Source organism: Jaculus jaculus, chromosome 21, assembly GCF_020740685.1.
Source record: "Jaculus jaculus isolate mJacJac1 chromosome 21, mJacJac1.mat.Y.cur, whole genome shotgun sequence".
Lineage (NCBI taxonomy): Eukaryota > Metazoa > Chordata > Mammalia > Rodentia > Dipodidae > Jaculus > Jaculus jaculus.
Genome location: NC_059122.1, coordinates 1,673,358 through 1,694,282, shown reverse-complemented (window position 1 = coordinate 1,694,282; position 20,925 = coordinate 1,673,358).

Here is a 20,925-nt window from a genome sequence, read left to right as displayed (position 1 = left end):
GGGAGTGAGGACTAGACAGGAAGATGCAAGAGTTGTTCTTTGCCTACTGGGCGCTGGTTTTCCTCCGTAGTCAATCAAATGAGAGGATCCCCACAGGCTTGTGTGTTTTGAGGACGTGGTTCCCAGTTGGTGCAGTGTGGGGAGGGAGAGCCTTGCTTGCGCAGGTGTGTGTGTGCTCAGCTCTCGCTTGCTGCCTCCTGACAGCTGTTGTGGGGAGAGGCGATGTCCAGCCCATGCTCTCCTTTCCTTTCTCTGCCATGAGGATACTCCCCTGGCCTGTAAACCAGACCAAACTCTTTTCTTCTCATCAGCTGCACCAGCAGATGTTGAAAATAATGTGTAGGCAAGAGACGGAAACGTTAGGAAGAGGAGCCTAGCTGATTGAAACAGTTTACTTAGGGTATATTATCATCAACAGTTTCCTATCCTGAGCCCTCTACATCCATGAAATGAAATAAATTTTTCTTCTTGAAGTTGTTTCTGTCAAATAGTTTATCACAGTACTGAAGAAATAGCTAATATCTTTTCCTGAGATGGCCGTACAAGGTCCTACAAGTAGGTTCCTTAATCTTTTTTCTTAGTTCTAGAAGCTAGAAGACCAAAATTAAATGCTATTCTCTGTCTCCCCCCTCTCTCTTTCAAAACTTTAAATTTTTTCATCTTTATTATTTATTTATTTATTTGAGAGCGATAGAGAAAGAGGCAGAGAGAGAGAGAGAGAAAGAGAGAGAACGGGCGTGCCAGGGCCTCCAGCCACTGCAAATGAGCTCCAGACACGTGCGCTCCCTTGCACAGGGTAACATGGGTCCTGGGGAACCGAGCCTCAAACCGGGGTCCTTAGGCTTCACAGGCAAGCGCTTAACCGCTAAGCCATCTCTCCAGCCCCCAAGCTTTCGAGGACCCCTTCCTTCTTGCGAGTTTCTGGTGGTGGCTGTGGATCCCTGGCTTGACCTGCATTATTCTGATGTCTGCCATCCCTCCTGGCGAGGGCCTTCTCTTCATCCAAGGAAAGCCATGCTGGATCAATCATCTCATCCAACGCCATCTGTAGTGACACCGCTCACAAATGGGCTGACGTTGCAAAGTGCTAGATGTTAGGAAAACAACGTGTCTTTGAGAGGATACATAATTCCATCTATAAAATGGAAGCTCATTATGTTTTGTGTGTATATTCGTGCGTTGTGTGTGTGAACATGTGTGCAGAGGCCAGAGGCCAGTCTTTGGATGTCATTCCCCTCAAGCCCTTTTTTGTGAGAGAGCTTCTCTTACCGCCCGTAGAGCTCACAAATAGGCTACCTGGCCGGCCATTGAGCACCTGCTGCTGTTTCCTGAGCACCGGCCTCACAGCGTTTGCTGTCTTTTCTTTCGTTGGGTTCTGAGGATAGACCACAAGCCCTCGCTCCTGCAAGGCAGGCCCTTCACTTTTTCCAGTGAGATCTCTCTCCAGTCCCATCCATTATGTTTTAGAAAATGCAAGGCAAGATTGCTACCAACAGAAGCAGTGACCTCCAATGTACTCATAGGTAACTATTGTGTCACCTATAAGGAGAAACGTAAGACTGGCAGAAATACAGCAACAACAACAACAAAAATTACAGGGCTGGAGAGATGGCTTAGCAGTTAAGCGCTTGCCTGTGAAGCCTAAGGACCCCGGTTCGAGGCTCGGTTCCCCAGGTCCCACGCTAGCCAGATGCACAAGGGGGCGCATGTGTCTGGAGTTCGTTTGCAGAGGCTGGAAGCCCTGGCGCGCCCATTCTCTCTCTCTCCCTCTACCTGTCTTTCTCTCTGTGTCTGTCTCTCTCAAATAAATAAATAAATAATAAAAAAAAAATAAATTACAGCCTTTATTGTCTACACATGCTCTCTTTTAAGGTGAGCTCCTGGCCAGCGACTGGGTAGAAGAATGCTGATAGACTAGAAGTATAATCAATGCAGTTGAAAATAATGACCCCTGCCAACCCAGAAAAATCACAGTAAATCAAAATTGCATGCTCTCTCTGATATTTTGGTCTTCATTTGTGGTACCTCTAATTATGGATATATATGTGGGGGGAATGTGGATAACACTGTGATGAAAAGTGAATATAAAGAGATGAGCTGGAAAAGTGGGGTTCGGCAAGAGGAAGAGGATACATGTGACATGTAAACAGAAGGAAATAAAACACATGTGGGGAAGAAAATGGGGGGAAGCATAGGAGGGGAGCAGGAGGAGGGATAGGAATCAGCAAGAACAAACTCTATTTAAAAATGTCATAAGTGGGCTGGAGGGATGACTCAGCAGTTAAGGCGTTGCCTGCAAACCCAAAGGACCCAGGGTCGATTCCCCAGGACCCACATTAGCCAGATGCACAAGGGGGCACAGGTATCTGGAGTTCGTTTGCAGTGCCTGGAGGCCCTGGCATGCCCATTCTCTCTCTCTCTTTTCCCTCTTTCTCTGTCAAATAAGTTAAATAAAAATAAAACAGTTTTTAAAATGCCATAAGTAAAAGTAAAAGAAAATAAATAAAACTAAAAAGCAGAACACAATGAGCATCACAGAAAATCAGCAGAAACAAACTGCAAATGCAGAATGAAACTTAACATTTTATAGAGCCAAACAGACACTACCCATTTCACGCATGTTCTTAAGATAAACAGTAATTAATCATCAAGTCAGTGGGTTTGAGAGCCCCTTTGTCACACCTAATGTGGTCTACTTACTTGGTAATTGGAGGAGCCATTTGGGTTAGCTAATTGGCTTTACACAAAGGAAAGATAAAGCAACTCATGTCTTCATGACAAAAGGAAGTTGGGGGTAAGGCCCCCACTGAAATCAAGATTCCACCCCCCACACAGACATCTGAGGAAGGTGTGCTACCTTCCTTGATGATTTCATTTCAAACAGACACACTCAGAGGTACTTGCCTGAGTTGCAGCATTACCAGGGAGCGAATATGCTTCTACAGAAGAACCGGAAACACATCAGAGACACAAAACGTTTGTTTAAGTTGTTCAAAGTAAATACAATAGGAAAACTGGTGCAAAGGTAAGTCTTTCCCTTATTTTCAGGAGGGAGGGCCAATGAAGCCCCTGGAGTGTAACTTGCCTTTTCCTTTTCGGAGGCATCACCCAATGGACACCTCCTGTGACATTTCAGAGACATCACCCAATGGACACCTCCTGTGACATTTCAGAGACGTCACCCAATGGACACCTCCTGTGACATTTCAGAGACGTCACCCAATGGACACCTCCTGTGACATTTCAGAGACGTCACCCAATGGACACCTCCTGTGACATTTCAGAGACGTCACCCAATGGACACCTCCTGTGACATTTCAGAGACGTCACCCAATGGACACCTCCTGTGACATTTCAGAGACATCACCCAATGGACACTCCTATGACATTTCAGAGGCGTCACCCAATGGACACCTCCTGTGACATTTCAGAGACGTCACCCAATGGACACCTCCTGTGACATTTCAGAGACGTCACCCAATGGACACCTCCTGTGACATTTCAGAGACGTCACCCAATGGACACCTCCTGTGACATTTCAGAGACGTCACCCAATGGACACCTCCTGTGACATTTCAGAGACGTCACCCAATGGACACTCCTATGACATTTCAGAGGCATCACCCAATGGACACCTCCTGTGACATTTCAGAGACATCACCCAATGGACACCTCCTGTGACATTTCAGAGACATCACCCAATGGACACTCCTATGACATTTCAGAGGCATCACCCAATGGACACCTCCTGTGACATTTCAGAGACATCACCCAATGGACACTCCTATGACATTTCAGAGGCATCACCCAATGGACACCTCCTGTGACATTTCAGAGACATCACCCAATGGACACCTCCTGTGACATTTCAGAGACATCACCCAATGGACACCTCCTATGACATTTCAGAGACATCACCCAATGGACACCTCCTGTGACATTTCAGAGACACCACCCAATGAACACCTCCTATGACATTTCAGAGACACCACCCAATTGACATTCCTATGACATTTCAGAGACATCACCCAATGGACACCTCCTGTGACATTTCAGAGACACCACCCCATGGACACCTCCTGTGACATTTCATAGGCATCACCTAATGGACACCTCTTATGACATTTGTAGTTTCCAGGAAATCCTCTGGATCACCAGGGAAATCCATGATTTCTGGCCTTTGGACTGACTATTGCCCCATCATTTCACTCCCCTTCTGAATTCACCCTTACATTCATTTTTTCAAAAGTAGCTTATTTTTATTTATTTATGAGAGAGAGGAAGAAGCAGATAGAGAATGGGCATGCTAGACTCTTCAGCCACTTCAAAGGGGCTCCAAACACATGTGCCTCCTTATGCATCTGGCTTACATGGGTCCTGGGGAATTGAACCTGGGTCCTTTGGCTTTGCAGGCAAGAGCCCCACCGCTAAGCCATTTCTCCAGCCCTCATTCTTAGATTCTTTTCACAAACAGTCATCTCTTTTAGAAATGCATCCCTTTTACCAGATCAATGAACAAAACACCTGTGGAATAATCGAGTGTCAGGCTGCAGGTCTAATAATATTGCTTCCTTATTAGTCTTATGTGAAAGCATTGGCCAGCTAATCTCTTGGAAAACAGCGTCCCTGGACATTCCCTCCCAGGGTAAACTTCATAAAGTCCTAGACTTCAAACTGACTGGAATTTCCCCCCTACAGATGTGTGTTATATTTTCTCTAAGCCTCATTGTGGAAATCACCATCATTCAGGAAGGACTTCTGGAATCACTTAATGAGAGATTTACCTGTGGCAAGTCAGCGCGTCTAGAAAGGAAGAGGCATCCAGTCAACACGAAACAGCAGCGTGGCCAACATACTGTTCTCGGGTCCCTCACAGATTCTTTCCATAATCGTGTTTTCAAAATCAAGAGCACACGCTTAAAATTGGAACATTTTGACATTGTTTCCTCAGCTATTTCTAACTACTGGGTTAAACATGCACATCAGAATTGACCTGATTTCACTCCTATACCATTCAGAAAGAGTTCGAGAACGTAATGATTCTCCCAGAGACAATTACCAGACCAGGGTCGAAGGGACTAGAATTAAACCTTTAAATGTGAGCAGCCTGTTTCCAATTTATGCCCCCAAGCATAACATTCATTTCACTTAATATGTAAGTTGGATTTTAAAGAATTTTAAGTTTGCTACCCAAGAGAAACCTGCATTACTTTGAATAGCATTTATTTACGCTCATGAAGGAGATTTCAGTGATTTATTTATTTATTATTATTATTATTATTTTGGTTTTCTGAGGTAGGGTCTTACCGTAGTGCAGGCTGACCCAAAATTCACTCTGTATTCTCAGGGTGGCCTCGAACTCGCAGTGATCCTCCTACCGAGTGCTGGGATTGATGGCATGCACCACCACACCCAGCTTACAGTGATTTATTTTTATCACTGGTACATGCCTGAGGATTTATGTAAAATGCTTCAAATTATCAAAACCTTCTTTGGGCTAGTGTGACTTAACAAAGAAGAGGTAAGGAGTAGAAATCATACTGCTTCCCTGTTAGATTTCAATCAGAATTTTCATTAAGTTACAATTCCACAAGACATCCTTGCCGGTATTATAAGTTGAATGTTTCTGCATTGTTATACTTAGGAATGTCTCATTTTCTGAGACTTTTCTTGGTTTAATCAAATACATTTTTATTTTTTTCTCTGAAGAATCATAACTCATGCAATTAAAATTACCTAGTGTTGAGGTCTGTATTTTAATAAGAGTTTTCTATATAAAAGCAGGGCTAGGAGAAAGACCAGCATATAGAATTTGAGATGATTTCCAGTCCAGGGAAGATTTGAATGGATTCAGCTGTATTCCATTCACTGAGTCAAGTTCCCAAAACTTAATACTTAATGGAAGTGGGTCCAGAATGCTCAAGGTATGCTAATAGCCCAAACTGTATTATCATATGTTTCTCAAATAAGATAAGGCTTTACAGTTAGCCAAACATCTAATCTGTGACAACAGACATGTAATTTATCAGGCAGAATGGTTCTCTGGTGTTATTAAAACCTAAGAGCAACCAATATATCTTATTTCTTCTGACAAAACTATTGGAAAATGACATACAAAGCAGAAAACAGAGGCCCAACATTTATTAGGCAAGAGTTCTTTGGTGACTCATTAAGTTAATGAATTAATGATGTAAGCATCACCTATTCCACCTCTATAAGCAAGGAAGGGAGCTGACTGTTATCAGCCAATTGTGGTCTAGAAACATGGTCAAAACAGACAGGGGTACTAAAGGAAAACTCTTAAAGTACTTTGAGAAAATATACTTGCTACCTGCACCCCTTGATTTATGGCTCACGTTTCATAGAATTACAAACCCCATCAATGTTTATTGAACAAGCCAATGCTTCTTTTAAAGCACAATTAATATTAAATGCTTATTAAGGAGCTTTCAATACAACTTAACTTCATACTCAATTAGCATTCAGCTCTAATGCAAAGATACTTAAATGGCAAAATAACTCCTATTGACTTTTTGTATTTCTTGGTAAAATTCTTTTTTTTACATATTTTACTTATTTGTTTATTTGAGAGAGACAGAGAGAAAGAGGCAGAGAGAGAGAGAGAGAGAGAGAAAGTGGGTATGGGAGTGTCTGGACCTCCTGCCACTTGCAAATGAATTCCACACACCTGTGCCACTTTGTGCATCTGGCTTTACTTTGGAATTGGAGAATCAAACCCAAGCCATCAGGCATTGTTAGCAAGCATCTTTTTGTTTGTTTGCTTGTTTTTTTGAGGTAGGGTCTCGCTCTAGCCCAGGTTGACCTGAAATTTACTATGGAGTCTCAGGGTGGCCTTGAACTCATGGCAATCCTCCTACCCCTGCCTCCCAAGTGCTGGGGTTAAAGGTGTGCGCCACCACAGCCAGCCCATAAGCAAACATCTTTGACAGCTGAGCAGATACTCTCCAGCCCTGATTTCTCGGTAAAATAGTTAAAACCCTCCATTTTTTTTCCTGTAAAACTATTCCTTAATCTTACATCCTAATTAATAGTAAGATCACATTCTTCTCATTTTTAATTCCTTTCATTTCTTTTTCTGTTGTTTAGAAAGAACCTTTTGTTTGTTTGTTTGTTTGTTTTGAGGTAGAGTCTCACTCTATCCCAGGCTGACCTGGAATTCACTATGAAGTCTCAGGCTGGCCTCAAACTCACAGCAATCCTCCTACCTGTGCCTCCCGAATTAAAGGCATGTGCCACCATGCCCGGCTTAGAAAGAACTTTTGAATATTTAATGGATGTGGGGGTTTGATTCCGGTGTCTCCCATAAACTCAGGGGTTCTGAATGCTAGGTTCCCAGCTGATGGAGATTTGGGAATTAGCGCCCCCTGGAGGCAGGGTGTAGTGTTGGGTGTGGGCTTATGGGTGTTATAGCCAGTGTCCCCTTGCCAGTGTTTGGCACGCTCTCCTGTCCACCTGATATTGGCCAGGCCGTGATGTCCACCTTCTGCTCATGCCATCACTTTCCTCTGCCTTCATGGATCTTCCCCCTCTAGCCTATAAGCCAAACTAAACCTCTTTTTTCCCACAAGCTGCTCTTGGGTGATTTCTACCAGCACTGTGAACCTGACTGCAACAATATATGTGCCACTTATTAGAGTAACTGTGTATTTGATAAAATAGTTTTTAAAAGGGTGTAAAACACTTAAGTTTGTATTTTTAAAAGTTTACAAAGCAAGCTTATATTTCATACAGATTAATTTCATATACAAGATCCTGTTATCATTCCAAGAGAATTAAAATAAACTTAAATTTTCATTCAGACTTCTCATTAGTTTTTCAAGGTGTTTGAGAATATGAAATACTGGTCCATGCCCTTTGTTCTCATTCACAAAACGGAAAGTGCTGATGTTATAAACAACTCCAGTAGGGTGATCGCCTCCAGAAGTGAGATGACATACCCCCAGGGAAGGGACCGCTGCGTGCCCAGCCAGTACCGCCGGAAGCAAAGGGTCAGCGCAGCAGAAGTTGGGGGTCGCAGCTGCCCTCCATGCCAGCTCTTGTCAGTGACATTGGGCAATTTGAAGAAAAAGAACCACGCTCGCCAGTTATCACTAACTGAAACCCTCATAAACAGCAACCATGACAGCAGAAGACACATTGGTGTCCCTTCTAGAGGCTCGGAATATAGAGGGTTTCAGAAATAAGACAGTAAGATGGAAAGAGGAAGGAAGAGAATGGATGGGAAGAGAAATTGTGTGGTTTTCTTTACAATTAAGGTGGCTTTGTTCGAGCAACAAAATACAAAATATTTTGGATTGCATTTTAGGTATACTTCTCTAATTGTAAATTGTTCAAATATCAATTTTTAATTTTCTTATTGACAGCTTCCATAATTATAGACAATAACCCATGGTAATTCCCTTCCCCCCACTTTCTCTTTGCAACTCCACTCTCCATCATATGCCTTCTCACTCTCAATCAGTCTCTCTTTTATTTTGATGTCATCATCTTTTCCTCCTCTTATGAGGGTCTTGTGTAGGTAGTGTCAGGCACTGTGAGGTCATGGATGTCCAGGCCATTTTGTGTCTGGAGGAGCACGTTGTAAGGAGTCCTACCCTTCCTTTGGCTCTTACATTCTTTCTGCCACCTCTTCCGCAATGGACCCTGAGCCTTGGAAGGTGTGATGGAGCTGTTTCAGTGCTGAGCACTCCTCTGTCACTTCTTCTCAGCACTATGGTGCCTTCTGAGTCATCCCAAGGTCACCACCATATGAAAAAAAGAAGCTTCTCTAACAAAATGAGAGTAGCGTTAATACATTGGTATGAACATTAAGCAAAGTGCTTACTTGACAGTTTTGTGAGCATAGTATATACATTTAGCCAGGCACCAGAAGTCGTTACACCCCTAGGGCTCATGACTTCCCCCATCATAGGTTTTCAGTATCAGGCATGTATTTCCTCCTGTGGAGTGGGCATCCAGTCCAATTAGAAGTAGGTTGGACCGGGCGTGGTGGCACACATCTTTAATCCCAGCACTCGGGAGGCAGAGGTAGGAGGATCGCCGTGAGTTCGAGGCCACCCTGAGACTCCATAGTGAATTCCAGGTCAGCCTGGGCTAGAGTGAGACCCTACCTCAAAAAAACAAAAAAAGAAAGAAATAGGTTGGTTTTCCCTGCAACAGACATGCCACTATTACACCCCTTAGGAAGTAAGATAGTAAAGAGAAATAAGTAATTTTTAACGAGTCTAAATACATGATATTCCTCCACCTGTGCCCAGGCAGACAACCCTGATTAAACTCAGTGGGCTACAACCACAGACAAGAAAATAAACAAGAAAGATTATCAAAGCAGAAGAAAAGCTAGTTGGGGTTCAGTGGGAAAGGGATAGGAGGGGGAGACAGGAGAAGGCAATGGGAAGAGATTACGATCAAAATACATTAAGTACATGTGTAAAAGCATCAACGAAAATAGAAACAGGGGCCTGGGGACATTTCTCAGTGGTTAAAGCCACTTGGTTGCAAAACCTGCAGGCCTGAGTTCAATTTCTCAGGACCCACATGAAAGTCAAATGCTAGCTGCAAAAATGACCCACGCATCTGTGACTCCAAGACACCTGACACACTGGAAGGCGGAGGCGCAATAATTCTCAATTTGCCAGCCTGCTAGGCATAGGGTTATTGATAGTCTTGCAGTTCATTTGCAGTGGCAAGAGACGGTTTCAGAGAAGACGGGACACAGCCGAAGTTGTCCTCTGAGCCCCACACACTGTGACGTAGTGCCGGTCACACGTACGCACACGCACAGACAGCTTTATCTATCTATTTATTTATTTTTTTTTTTTTTTTTTATTTGAGAGCGACAGACACAGAGAGAAAGACAGAGAGAGGGAGAGAGAGAATGGGCGCGCCAGGGCTTCCAGCCTCTGCAAACGAACTCCAGATGCGTGCGCCCCCTTGTGCATCTGGCTAACGTGGGTCCTGGGGAACCGAGCCTCGAACCGGGGTCCTTAGGCTTCACAGGCGAGCGATTAACCGCTAAGCCATCTCTCCAGCCCCAGATAGCTTTAAAAGAGAGTGCAACACAGAATTGTCTGCTTGAAACTCAACAGTTTATGCAATTTGAAGAGATGCACCATAACCACTATGCTTCTGCATTTATTTGGAGGACAAAAATTCTTTAAGAGATATAGGAGGAAATAAACACAATAAGCATCTATAATTATTAAAGATGTGAGAGAATGAGAGGGTATTTTGAACATCTTACTACAGTTAATGAATTTTTTCTTTTTTCTTTTCTTCTTCTTCTTTTTTTTTTTTTGGTTTTTTGAGGTAGGGTCTCACTCTAGCCCAGGTTGGAATTCACTACAGAGTCTCAGGGTGGCCTTGAACTCATGGCGATCCTCCTACCTCTGCCTCCGAGTGCTGGGATTAAAGGCATGTGCCACCACACCCAGCTAAGTTAATGAATTTTTGACACTCTAAGTCCATATTGCACTTTTCTTTATCTTTTTCTAGATTAAAAGTTGTGAATCTTGGGCTGGAGAGATGGCTTAGCGGTTAAGCGCTTGCCTGTGAAGCCTAAGGACCCCGGTTCGAGGCTCGGTTCCCCAGGTCCCACGTTAGCCAGATGCACAAGGGGGCGCACGCGTCTGGAGTTCGTTTGCAGAGGCTGGAAGCCCTGGCACGCCCATTCTCTCTCTCTCCCTCTACCTGTCTTTCTCTCTGTGTCTGTCGCTCTCAAATAAATAAATAAAAATTTTTAAAAAAAGAGTTGTGAATCTTGAATCATTCAAGTGGTGCAGCAACTCCCAAACCAGACGGGAGGGGTCTTCATCACACACTGTCTCTCCTTAGAAAACAAAGAGTTTATCCTTACATGTCAGGACATCTCTGTTTATACTGCAGTAGTATATAAGTTTTGTATATATTTTGTGCACCCCACATATGATATATTTACCCAAAAAAAGCAGGTAAGAGGCTTGGGGAGATGGTTCAGTTAGTAAAGAATTTCCAGGGCAAGTATAAGGACCTAAGATCAGATCCCCAGCATTCACCTGATAGCCAGGCATGACTTTTCTTTCTTTCTTTCTTTCTTTCTTTCTTTCTTTCTTTCTTTCTTTCTTTCTTTCTTTCTTTCTTTCTTTTCTTTCTTTTTCTTTCTTTCTTTCTTTCTTTCTTTCTTTCTTTCTTTCTTTTTTTTGAGGTAGGGTCTCACTCTGGCCCAGGCTGACCTGGAATTCACTATGGAGTCTCAGGGTGGCTTCGAACTCATGGCGATCCTCCTGCCTCTGCCTCCCAGGTGCTGGGACTAAAGGCGTGTGCCACCACACCCGGCTGGCATTTCTTACTTGTAATCCCAGCACTAGGAGTACAAAGACCAGGGTAACTCCTGAGACTTGCTGGTATGTAGTCTGGTCAAATCAGTGAGCTCCAGGTTCCATAAGAGTCATAAATAAATAAATAAATAAATAAAGGAGGTGGGCTAGAGATGGCACGTCTGGAGGCCCTGGCACACCAATTCTCTCTGTCTCTTTCTCTCTCTTTCTCACACAAAAATTACAAAGAATAATAATAACAAGGTGATGAACCATTGAGAAAAACACCAGTGACAACATCTGGTCTTTACACACGCGCACACACAAAATATTAGATGATGTATACATATTCAATTTTTGTTTCGTTTTTTTTGTCTGAGTGTACTATTTATAATCTGTTTAATTCCACTCTAAAACCGCTACTGAGATGGAGTTTCTAATGAGGAACCCATTAACCAGTAAAGTATAAACGCTGGTTTTATGACATTTTTCCAGGTACATCACAGAGCACTCAACCAGTTGGCTGGTGACCATTATCACCACTCACAGGTGGCATTTAGGTGACCAGGATACCACTCATCCCCTCTGGTTGCAAAGAAGACCTGGCTTGCCCATTCTGTCCGAGTTATTGGTCACAAAGAGCATGTAGTACATGCTTAATGCAAAAACGTGTTCGCTGTCCTTTGGAATTCTAATTAAAGCCAGGGTTGTGTATTTTTATTTCCAAGTTTGAAGTTGTATCAGGGTCTCAGATTTAGTAGGTAAGGGTGTGGCTCCTGCTCAGCAGAGTGGCAGTCTTGCAAACTTCCCACTGAGAAGGCTGGCAAGGGTCACTGCTTGGTTAGTAATGCTGAGTTCTGACTGCTAAGGACAGGGGAAAATGTCTATCTGCAGTATATCAAATTTATTACATTATGTCGCTTGTCATAAATATTGTCAAACTGATTTTGTTAGCTCATTGTGTAACTTTTGACATTATAGTTTAAGATATAGTCTTGTCTTCTTAGCTCAAAAACATGAGCTATGACTTATTCAATATTCATATTTTCTTTTTAAAAATATTTTAATTTTTTGGAGAGAAAGGCAGTAGAGAGAATGGGCATGCCACAGCCTTTAGCTGCTGCAAAGGAACTCCAGATGCATGCACTCCCTTATGCATCAGGCTTATGTGGCTTCTGGGGAATCAAACCTGGGTCCTCTGGCTTCACAAGCAAGTGCCTTAACCGCTAAGCCATCTCTCTAGCCCCAATATTCATGTTTTTAATTTTATTTATTTTATTATTATTTATTTGAGAGAGAGAGGAGGGGAGGGGGATAGAGAACGTGCTGTACCAGGGCCTCGAGCCACTGCAAACGAACTCCAGGTGCATGCGCCACCTTGTGCATCTGACTTATGTGGGTCCTGGGGAATAGAACCTGGGTCCTTTGGCTTTTCAGGCAAGTGCCTTAACCGCTAAGCCATCCCTCCAGCCCATCGGTATTCATATTTTCAATCCACAATATTTACTTTATCACATACTTGTGTATAATTATAATCCCATAACTTTTAGGTGTTACATGGCGAATTTGCCTTACATCCTTACTGTTGTAATTACTAATGTTATAAAGTTATATATGAATATATAATTCCATCTTTAACTATAATTATCTTTAGATGTTTTGGTTTAAAACTGATTCATATTCAGTTTGTGAGGTAATATGCCATCTTTATAGTACAATACATGAATATCTAATACGAACATTTGTTGTGTGATATATATTAAATTATATATCACGTCGACTTTACAAGTGATATTAAATTATGTGATATAACTATTTAGAGCAGTGCCGCTGATCATTTAGGGAAGAGTTATGCAAACAGGCATAGACTGCTCCTGTGCTCAAAGCTGCACCCTCTGACCGTGCTGAGGGGCCCAAGTAAATCAACCTTTCCATGATGATACCAATAACGCTTTCAAACATAATATGGGTTTAATTTCACCTCATTTCTTTTGCTAGGATTTGTCAACTGAGCTTAATATGCCAAGAACAAGAAATTATTTCCACATTCAGGCTACTCACATAATGAATTAAATCTGAATTCAAGCACATTTTACCTAAGTGCTCCAGATTTATTAAAAGTGTCAACGCCCACCCAGCACCGTTTCTTCTGGCTTGCTACATTACGGCTTGAAATAGCTACAAAAGTATACAAACCAAGCTATTTCTGGACTGTGAGTTGATAAATAGGATCCTGGCAGAGTTCGAAGCAAATCCACTTCATTGTACCCCCTGTCTTGTGAGGACTTAACATTTCTGGCTTCAGCTCTTCTGTCTCATTTTTTTACTTCTGAAATTATTCATTAATATATTAATAGTGATACTGCAAAAATCAGAAAAATCTAATCACTACAAAGAAATATTTTACATATAATATACTATGAAATATTTAAAATTATTTAAATATATACTTTATATATTTATAAATATTATTTTATATATTTATATATATTAATATATTTTGAAATATATTTTTTAAAAAAATTATTTATTTATTTGCAAGCAAAGAGAGACAGAGAGAATGGGCACATCAGGGCCTCCAGCCACTGCAAATGAACTCCAGATGCGTGCACCCCCTTGTGCATCTGACTCACATGGGTCTTAGGGAATCAAACCTGGGTCCTTTGGCTTTGCAAGCAAGTGCCTTAATTGCTAAGCCATCTCTCCAGCCCTAAAAAATATATTTTTAATAAAATACTTTTCTGCTATGGAAAAGGATGAACCCAGTAGCTATTCAAACAAGATTAATATAACACCATTTCAGTCTAAGGGCTCTGGATGGCCTAAGAAGCACGGGTTTCACCTCTGTTCACTTCCCCTTCTGAAGGCCAGCAGGTTGAAGGAATAGCAAAGAGAAAAATAAATACAACCAGTAAAAACACACAGCTGCATTTCAGACATCATCAAAAGTTACGGCGGGAAGATTTAATTCATTCAAAGCGGGACAATGAAGGCATACTTCCTAATAACATCCTCAGGGCCTTGCTTAAGCCTTTGATTTACTAGAGAATCTTAGGCTCCCGGGCGCTGAAAGGAATGCCTAGGTGGGGACACCTTTGTGATGCGGGATGGTTCTATGTGTGGGAACAATGCAGGGTGTTGATGGCCAGGGAGAATGTCAACTCCCCAATCCCGTCCTCTCAGGGTTAAATGGGGAAGGCACAGCTGTGGTCCTACAGAGAACAGAGCTTGAAAGGGGGTCAGTGTTATCTCGCTAAAGCCAACTGCCCAGGCCCCAGGCCATCCCCTGGGAAACTCGACTGGACTGTGAAGAGTATGGGTCTGGGACGGCGGGTGCTTAGAGAAGGGTGAAGTCCTCTCTTCCCACCTTCTCTGTCACCTGGGGGCTGAGTGGGGGCCTGGCTGACAGTGATGATCACTGTGATGGCCATCGCTGGAGAGGGAACCAACAAAAAAGTCCTCAGTAGTCAAAGATTCAGAAATCTAAGGAGCAAAGGAGTAATGTTGGTTGTTGGTGTTAAGAATATAAAGTAGGGCTGGAGAGATGGCTTAGCGATTAAGCGCTTGCCTGTGAACCCTAAGGACCCCGGTTCAAGGCTCGATTCCCCAGGACCCACGTTAGCCAGATGCACAAGGGGGCGCACGCGTCTGGAGTTCTTTTGCAGTGGCTGGAGGCCCTGGTGTGCCCATTCTCTCTCTCGATCTCTCTCTCTCTGCCTCTTTCTCTCTCTGTCTGTTGCTCTCAGATAAATGAAAATGAGCAAACACAAATTTAAAGAATATAAAGTAAATATCCATAGATCTCTGGTATAAATGAGTAATTGAATAAACTAGTGACAGGAGGAGAGGAGGCACAGGCCCTCTCTGCCAGTCTCAGAGACGCTGCTAACGCCCTTGCCTTCGTGTGCACCGTTACTTCCTGCATGGAGCACGGCTCACAAAAGGAGGGAGAAGATGTGACGTCACACCAGGAAAACTGGACAAACTCAGGGGCCAGGGGCTGAGGGCTGGGGTCAGCAGTAGTGAGTCTTGTGGATGATGCGTACCTTTGCCATGAGGGATGAGAACAGAGTGTCATTTCTGTGGTCCTCCCCCAAGATCTCCCAGGAACCCTTTATGAAGATACAGAATAGTCCCAAGCAAAGGGCTCCAGGCCAAGCGTGGTGTGAGTGCTCCCCAAAACTTCCTGTGTCATAAAATGCAAGGGAAGTCTGAGGAACTCTCAGGGAAGAGGCCTGGAGGGCACGGGATGACTCTTGGATGCAGACTGCTGGATGGGATTCTGGTCAGAACAGGGACATTTAGAAAACCAAGGGAGTCTAAGTGGAGAATTGCAGCCATGTCCCATTGGTTATAACCCATACACTGCTGTAAGGTAGGATGTGAGTCATAACGGAGACCAGGAGAGGCATGTATGGGAACCTCTACACTGTCAGAAAGTTCCCTCTGAATATAAAGAGCACGAAAAATAAAATTCATTTTCCTAAAAATTATCCCTGGGAACGCAGGCCAGTATCAAGAAAAATGCAGTTTACCAAAAGGAAAGCCATGCATCCTCCAAGGCCTTCAACCACCCAATGGAGCCTTTTCCACAACGTGGAGCCAATTCTGACCGAGAGGGATCTCACCCGCATGACCCTGGAGCCGTTGTGGACGATGTCCATCTATGCGCACACACCTAGAGAAATGCAGACCTCCTGTGCGTGCCACCAGACCTCCTTATGCCTTCCCACCTGCTCTCTGTAAGTCCTCTGTGGTCATTCAGAAGAGAGATTGATCCCCACTTCAGGAGAATGGGTTGCAAAGAAAAATCTGCCCATGAGCCAAGAAAAGGATCAGACCTAGAAGACTTCCCCTGAAAGGAGGGAGGAATGTGGGAGAGAGCCCGAGGTAATTCTTTCTTTCACCTTCCATCTTCCAGTTCAACCCCCACAGGAAACTGAAACCAAGACACCTGAGCCTTTATTCTGTCTAGAAATACATTTTCGGATTTTATTAGTTCCAAAACTTTGTGATGGGCACCATTGTGTTTCATGTCGCAGTAAATGAGCAAGGTCACACTCACTGTGCATGATCTTTCAAAATACATAAATGAAGATAGTGCTCAATAACAAGTAAGAGGGAGGGCTGTAGAGATGGCTTAGCGGTTAAGCGCTTGCCCGTGAAACCTAAGGACCCCAGTTCAAGGCTCGATTCCCCAGGACCCACGTTAGCCAGATGCACAAGGGGGCGCACGCGTATGGAGTTCGTTTGCAGTGGCTGGAGGCCCTGGTGCGCCCATTCTCTCTCTCTCTTTGCCTCTTTCTCTCTCTGTCTCTGTCACTCTCAAATAAATAAATAAAAATGTAGAAAAAAAAATTTCTTAAAGTAAGTGGGAAAACAGCACTAAATGCCACTTTTTTTTTTTAACCTTACAGCACCAAACTCCAATTGGTATGTCAGAAGACTGATGTACTTTATGAATGGAATAAAGTTAAGTGATTTACTTCTGCAGGATAATCTTGACCTAGGGTGCATTTACCTATGAGTAACTGTCTGCATCCATCTCTACTCAAAATCCAGACTGCAGCTAAGTGTGTAAAATCTCCTTTGCACTTTTGACTTTGCTAAAAGAAAAAAAAAATGCTTAAAAATGCTGATTATTTGGCATTTAATCACAAGTTTGAATCATTTGGGGTAAATAATAAACTATGTAAGCAGAATAAAAGACAGAAATGCTTTTCACTGGTGACTCTTCCACAGTTGGGAACAATTTTCATACGAAATTAAGTTAATGTACACTATTTAACGGGGGTGCGCAGTTCCTCGTGAGAATATCCATCCTCTTGAATGTGATGAGAGGGAAGGAGCGGACCAAGACGTACGACCCCTGTAGCACAGCCCTGGACCCCAACTGCTGCCCAGTTCCTGCCCCCTGTCCACTCCATCTTTCTCAGCGCTTCCCTGGACTGACACTGATGTTTGTGTGCCCCAGTCTCGCTGTGGTGGTTTGATTCAGGTGTCCCCCATAAACTTAGGTGTTGTGAATGCTAGCTCCCCAGCTGATGGATATTTGGGAATTAATGCCTCCTGGAGGAAGTGTATTGTTGGGGGCGGGCTTATGGGTATTAAAGCCAGTGTCCCCTTGCCAGTGTTTGGCACACCCTTCTGTTGCTGTGGTCCATCTTCTGTTGGCCAGGGGGTGATGTCCACCCTCTGCTCATGCCATCGTTTTCCCCTGCCATCATGGAGCTTCCCCTCAAGCTGTAAGCCAAAATAAATCTCTTTTTCCCAGAAGCTGCTCTTGATTGGGTGATTTCTACCAGCAATGTGAACCGGACTGCAACACTCACCTTGGGTGTGAACAGGACATATCTCAGACGAGGATGGCAAAAAGAAAAGAAAAATAAATGGGTATCTAACTTGTGATGAGATTTCCAAGTGTGTTATTTATCTTTCTTTTTTTTTTGTTTGTTTGTTTGGTTCTTTTTTGTTTTTAAGTTTTGAGAACATACCACAATGCATTTATTGAGTGACTTACTTTTAGATGGTCATGAGTTGCTTAGCATGTTACAATTAGCGGTGGGGGGGCGGGAGGCAACTCCAATGCAAAGCATTTTCATAGGTTGTCAAACATACAGTTATTAGTCTTTTCTAAATATCATTATAAAAACTGGTATATCGCATTAGATCATCTATTAAACAGAAACGCAAATCACACATTGACAATAACCTTTGAAATCTAAGAATTGCCCCCCAATCAATAGTTATCTTTCTTTTTATTTTTTATTAGTTTTGTACTCAATAAATAGTCAAGTTGGTACCATTGTTAGCCTCCTCCCTGTCCTGCCCCCTCCCCCTGGACCCTCCTTGTTGAGGCATATAGGTCGTGCATTGTGGGGTTAGCCATCAGTTATGGGTAGGAGGAAATGTCTCTGCGCATCATGACCCAACGTGTGGCTCTGACATTCTTCCCGCCCCCTCTTCCGCTTTCTCTTGGTCCAGCTTTCATCCGGGTTGATGTGAAATCTCCGTGTCAAACCAATCCAAAACCGTGGAGGAAGAAGAGGTCACTCTTTATTCTAGGACCCAGTCAGCTGCATGGGTTGGGAAAGGTAGTTAATCAATCAGGTGTCAAGATTGATGTTTGACACTTGTTGGATTTTTGGAGCGGTTCTCAGAGAGACAGTGTTCACATATATAGTTTCTGAAAGTCAAATAGCTGTACTTCTTCAAAGATCCCTTGATAGTCTTCCTACCACCCCCTCCTCCACGTGTGGGTGTGTGGGTGTCATTGACGTTTACAAAAGCCCAAGAGTTGGCAAAACTCACAGTATCCCACAGGAGGAAAAGGCCAGTCTTGGGCTGTGGCCAGCAGCTCGCTCAGTTGATCCTCGATGGCACTTTTTGGTGCACAGTCCACTTCTATGGTCAGTAACAGGTCATCAGCGAGTACTGACCAAACAGCTGAGATAGTTTCCAATCTCTAAAATCTTATCACGGAGGCCATTACTCGCTTGTATTAGTTTCCCTATCTTTCAAAATGAATTTCTATGAAACCAAATTGTGTTTTGGGAAACAGGAAAATCTGACTTTAGTACATACATTGCATTAAAGTACTACAAAAGCAATCATTAAAGAAGAATGTAGGGCTGGAGAGATGGCTTAGCAGTTAAGCGCTTGCCTGTGAAGCCTAAGGACCCTGGTTCGAGGCTAGATTCCCCTGGACCCACAGTAAGCCAGATGCACAAGGGGACGCACACGTCTGGAGTTCATTTGCAGTGGCTGGAAGCCCTGGCATGGCCATTCTCTCTCTATCTGCCTCTGTCTCTGTCTCTGTCTCCCTCTCTCTCTCTCTCTCACTCTCAAATACAAATGAACCAAAAAAAAAGAAGAATGTAGACCTCAAATTTTAAACTCATATAATGAATTTATTTCTTGTGTATTTTTCCATAACTAAACAAATGCAAACCTACATCATGCCCTTAAGATAAAGTAGATTAAAATTGTTGCATTTCTATTAATATTATTGAGGCAATTTTTCACTACCACAAAGTCTTCCAAGTTATCATGTCTACCTAAGGGTTTATTAGGATTTAGCTGTTTCCTACTGTTGGATGTAAATTGGAGTCACAGACAGAATTGTACCTAGAAAATTCCACCTCCCCAGTCAGAGTGAACACATTTAAGAATAGTATGCATATCGTAGGACCATCTTCATGGCCACTTTAATCAGCACCGGGGACCTTATCTCTAATGTGCAGCTAATACCAGTGGTATTGGTTTGGATGTCTCCAGATTTTTGGTGTCTTTCTCTAGCACTTGAAAAGTGCACAAAAGTAATGAATGAGCAAGAAGATTTAAGTACAAAGCTACAATAAAGGTTTGGATTCGCTGCCAAAGGGGCAATGGGTACTCAAGTACAAGGGTAGTGAAGGGCCCTGGTTATTGCCTAATGCTCAAGGCTTTTTTGTAAGGAGTCTATAAAAAGCAGTCACGGGCATAGTTTGGGCGGTAATCTTGGTTTGCTTGAGAGGCTTGGGTTATATAACCTTTCCACTACTTCACATCCCCCTTCCCATGATGCATCTGACTTACACACATGTATGCATAGTTGTGCATAGGCATAAGATGGTGAGTAGTGGATACTCTCAAAGTTCACGTAGAGTCACGGTTTGATGTGCTCTCAATGTACCCAGAGCCAGCCCAAGCCAGATGGCCTCCTGCCGTTCTGATCCTAGTTCTATCAAAGAACATATCTGAATAGAAGCTGCTCACAAATAACGGCTGTTAATGGGAAGAGAAGCCTAGCTCATTGTTAGGAGTGGGGTGCATCTGCAGCTCTGTGTTGGTAGAGCCCCCTGGTTCTCAAGAGGTTGCTCAAGTGCTCTGTGAGGAAAGAGATGTGGTTACTGCGAAGCCAGCAGTGTCCCAGGAGGCTGAACTATTCCTTATGATTGCCTGCCTCACAGACGGTGGCATTTCTTACTTGGAACCAATGGCCTTTGCTGTTTCCAACCCTTCCCTCATGTGGAGTGGAGGGAAGGGACTTGGCTTAGAAGAGTGAGGCAGTTGCTATGCAGATGACATCCCTGCCTCATTAGGAAATTGACTTCCTCACAGCTTTGGACAGATGGAGGGATCTGTCCCATGAACTTCGTGCACATTAATATTCAGTCATGATTATCCAGGAGGTCGGCACTGAAGATACAAAAGCACTTTGGTTATCACGGTCCAGTGAAGGATGCTGTCATGTTGCTTTAAGAGCCACACTGCATGCTCTGGAAGTGATATCCTGGTAGGGTGATAATTCTCATTGCCAGTAACTGTTATTCCCAAATTATCCCTTAGAATGGAATATCTGTGGTGATTGGGCTGCTTGCAAAATTGAAAAACTGGCATCTCAGTCACTGGCTGGTTCATATGGTCTATGCAGATCAGAGAAGTGCCAGTTGGACATAAAAGCTCAACTTTTTGGGGGCACAGGAAGATTAACTTTGAGGCCATTTGAGGCCACAGGACTGAAAATAAACTGGAAGTTTCTAACAGTGGGACATGTTCTTGAGGCTCTCAGGGGGAATGTGGTTTGCCTTCTCTTCTCCCTAAAGGTGTTCTCGCAACCTCCACCTTG